Here is a 4656-nt window from a genome sequence, read left to right on the forward strand (position 1 = left end):
AAATTTTCTTTTGCTAAACTCCAACTCTACTTCACACTGGCTCATCCCAAAATTCTCTATATGGAGGTCAAGAATCTGGATTTATTTCATTCCAGGACCACAGAAGATTAAGGGGACTCCCAGGCTGCTGCTGGTGACAACATGGAGCTACACCCCTGCCCTGTAGCCGCTGCTGTTTCCCTCCATGAGATGCACGCTAGATACAAACTCGTGCTGTTAACCCACACGAGTGATGACAGAGACTGCAGCAAACCAGGAAGCAGCTTAAAGTCCAGAAACATTCATGTTTTCCAACTGCCCATGGGACTATCAGCTAGTAAACCCCAAAGCCCTCTTCTGTAAACCTGTGATAGAGCCAGGAAACTTGCTGTTTCCATCAATTTGACTTCACTAATGGCAACTTGAGGGATTCACTGGAAAACAAGGTGTGGGGGTGACATTTCCTTCCTTCCTTCCTTCCTTCCTTCCTTCCTTCCTTCCTTCCTTCCTTCCTCCTTCTCTCCCCCTTCCTCCATCTCTCCCTCCCTCTCCCTGCCTCACCTTCTCCGTTCCTTCTGGTGCAAGTGTATGAAGTTACAGCCTGTTGGTATGCCTGCGGAAGGCAGAAGTCAGCCTTATGCGATCTTCCTCTAGTGTTGTCTATTTTTGAGACAAGATCTTTCTCTGGGATCCGGACCTCATCTGTTTGGCTAGGCTGGCTGACTCCTGAGCCTCAGGGACCCAGTGCCTGCCCAGCTCTAGAATGACAAAATGCACTCTACCACACCCAGATTGTCTTTTCTTTTTTTAAACTTGGCCTCTAGGTTCAGAACTAAGGTCCTCGTGCTTTCAAACCAAACACTTGATAAACTGAGCTGTATCCCCAGTCATGGGAACCACTTTTCTTTACGGGAGAAATTATGGTCAGCTGTGATCTCTCCACAGCCCATGAATTTCAAATGGGATTCCATTTTCAAATGCACTTTTCCAGCTCTAATCAGACACTCGGAAGCAGCCATGGGGGCAATACCACACCAACAAGGTGCCTAAATAAATATTCACTGGGGACTGCAAGGAGTTTGTGGTTCATAAAACACACTCCTTAGAACACAAAGGAATAGACGAAATCTGTCTTCAGAGGTGCAGTGTTTGCAGGACCCTGAAGGGTCGTAAGGATGCGATCTGCAGAGACTTAAGACAAAGCCTGGATTGTCAGCAGAGAAGGAAGCAGGAAGAAGTTTCTGAATGCAGGACTGGAAACAGCTGGCTGATCTCCACTTCTAGCATCCGAGAACCATCTGGAAGGATAGGCTTTACTTCCTGTAGCTTCCTTGGACACAAGAACCCAATGTTTCTACAGAAACCACAGTTCCAAATATTTGTTGCCAGATGGGTTCCACCTGGCAACATTGTAGACCACTTCCTCATGGGGTTATGCATCTATATAATGTTTCGCCAATTGGCTTCTAAGTAAATGACTTTGAAATACAGACATGCAGCGGGGATTAAGCTGTTGTTTTCATCTTTCCCTCTTACCTGGAGGGCAAAAATATCAGACCAGTGAGGGGTAAGTTAAAGTCTTTAAAACAAATCTTACCTTGCTGGGCAATCAATAACTCTCTTGAGGGTGTTGAAAAAATTCTCTCCTTGAAGCAAAAATAAGAAAGGTAAAAGCCACAACCGTAGTTCATTATTTATGTGTCCACGCCCATCAAAGGCTGGGAGATTGTAGTCTGTGGTGCCCTCTGGTGGCTAGGAGTGATTCTGCCTCTTAATTTTGTGTTTTTGAGACCAGGATCTCATTCTCAACCCAGGTTAACCTATAACTCACTATGGAGTCTAGGCTGGCCTCAAACATATGCTGATCCTCCTGCCTCAGCCTCCTGAGTGCTAGGATTGCAACTGCCAATCACCATATCTAGTTTATGTCTCACCAATCCTTAAAACCAAGCATTGATTTCCAAAGACATCTTGTATTCAATGTAGGGAGTCCCTGGGAGTTCAAAGATTACCAAGGAGTATAAGCTAATGGCTGTAACTGTGGTTTTGTTTTGAATTAGAAGTAACTCCCTTTACTTTGAATACTCCTTTTTTCTGTGTCTATTGTTCAGAAGTTGAGACTCCTGTAGATGGAGTTTTCAGAGATCCACTTTAAAAAAAAATCCCCAATAAAAATAATTCCCTTGTCTCCAAATTCCATGGTTGTAGAAGCAAAGTTTGCCATATTAGTCTGAGGCCTTGTTAATTCTTTGACGAAAACAATAACAAACCCTAACATTTACTACCAATAAACTATCTACTTAAATAGAACCATGGAGATGGTGTAGTTCAAGCATGTGCCTCTTTTCTCCTTATTGCCCACTTTTCAGTGATTTGGCATGGGGAGGAACTTTGCTTCAGAAGTAAAAACTTTTGCCTTACTGAAATACTTTGAATTATGTGGTCATTTTCTTGTGACCATGGACTCATCTCTTACAAGTATGACCCATGGTTTTATACCTAGCTAAACTGTCTTGGAAGTATCAGCGCTATCCAAAACAGATTCAAATCTTCAAGAGCTTAAGGAATGTCACAATGCATTATGAGTTCTTCCTGAGAATGTCATCCAATTACCACTGAAAAGTGACTAAATGGTTTATGTAAGCATATATATCTATATTTATCTCTCTATATATATTCACATATAAGGATATGTGTGTGTGTTTCTGTATATACATATGTATTTACACATATCAACAAAACGAAGGACAGAAGCAAAGTAAATCAATGTCCTATTAGCTGTTGGAAAGAAAATAACTAAAAGAAAAGAAATAAAATTAGTGTGCTGATGATTGAATAAATAATAACTAAAAGACTGTCACTTATATCTCACAAACCAAGTAGTAGGACCTAAATTAAAAATATAATAATAATATATTAACTTCCACAATCCAATATATATTGGATCACTTATAAATATATATATATATGCAGTAAATAGTTTGTATTTTATGTTGTTTTGTTCAGCCAGATAGTATTTAGAAATGATAAATGTTAAATGTCCCTGGACAGGTCTGGTGTTACTCTGTCCCCATAGTTGGGCACTGGCTCCAGTCTCACTTACTTATATAGCTTGTCTGGTCCCTGAAGACATCTAGGTGGGAACCCAGGTAGCCTTTCTATGATGCCCAACAGGGAGATTTTGATCTTTGCAAAGTTCAAGCATTGGTCTGCATCAGATGAACAACCCTGACCCTGACAAAGGTTTTAGCAGCCATTTATCTGGGTTGTGAAGAAAGAGACTGAATCGATCGAGTCTCAGCCTCACTCACCACATGGGTTTCCACATTCCCACCAGCACTGACTTCTAAGCATCCTTGTGCCATGGTGTCTCGAGGACATGCAATCTTCACTTATAAAAAAGAAAGAGGTTGTGCGTTATTTATCTTGAGGCCTGAACACAGCATCAGCTTTACAGTATGGCAAAAAAAGGATGCAGCAAAATCTCATTGACTAAATCTTTAAGGGAAACTGTCTACTGTAGGATGTAGAAAATGGCACTCAGCCTCTGCATTCTACACTTGTACTCAGATAGGAGCATGGGTGGATCATGGCAGAGACTAAAACACAGTTATACAGGAGCAGTGAGTGCCGGACTTTGATAGGAGAGGGTAATTCTTTTTGCTTTTATTAGAAGAGAGTGTTCGCTTGTTTTTTGAGACAGGGTCTCCTGTAGTCCAATCAGACCTTAAATTCATTGTTTAGCTACAGCTGCCTTTTGGCTCTAGATCTTCTTACCTTCACTTCTCAAATTCTGAGCATGTGAAATTCCTTTTTTAAAATATTTTTTAATAATCTGCCTTTATTCTTTGAAAATTTCATACATTTATTATATAATGATGTATCCTGATCATATCCATCCCAGATTCCTCCAACTTCCCCCAAGACTGTCCCACACTCCCTCCCAACTTTATGTCTTTCTATTTATTTATTTATCTAATATTATAATTCACTGAGTCCAACCTGTTCTGCCTATGTGTGTGCACAAGTGTGGGGTCATCCATGGGGCCCTAGATAACATGTGGCCACACACTCTAAGAAAAGTGACTCTCTAGTCCCTTGCAACCATCAATTGTCAACAGCTTTTCAGCTAGAAGTCAGGCGGGGGGGGGGGGTTGCCCAACCCCGTGGTGAAAAAATGTAACTAGCTCTATCTTGTGCAGACCTTGTGAAAGTAACCAGAGCTGTGGAGTTCATACGTGCAATGCTATGTCGGGAAGGCAGCTTTTCACAGCACTCCTCCTCACCCTCCAGGTCTTACAGTCTATCCACCCTCTTTCCCACTGTCTTCCCTGAACCTTGGCTGGTGTGTGCTGGAGTTGACATAAATGTCCCTCCATTGTAGAGAATAGAAGGAAACTCTTAAATGTGCTCCAAATAAGTAGAAATGAGTTGTTTTTGCTCAGGAAGAGAAATCTTGAAGGTGAAGGCATCAGAGGCCTCTATGCCCCTCCTTCCCTCTCTTCCTCCCTCCCACACTAATCACCTCAGTCTCCCTGTGGTCCCTCTGCTATCATCAGTACGTTTCCCTGTGAAATGTAACTCACAGAACTCTGCTATCAGTTCAGCCCAACCACACACATCTGGCGAGCTCCTGGCTTTCCTTGTGCGGCATGCCTGGAAGGACAGTATGGAAGA

Source organism: Cricetulus griseus, chromosome 4 (assembly GCF_003668045.3).
Source record: "Cricetulus griseus strain 17A/GY chromosome 4, alternate assembly CriGri-PICRH-1.0, whole genome shotgun sequence".
NCBI lineage: Eukaryota > Metazoa > Chordata > Mammalia > Rodentia > Cricetidae > Cricetulus > Cricetulus griseus.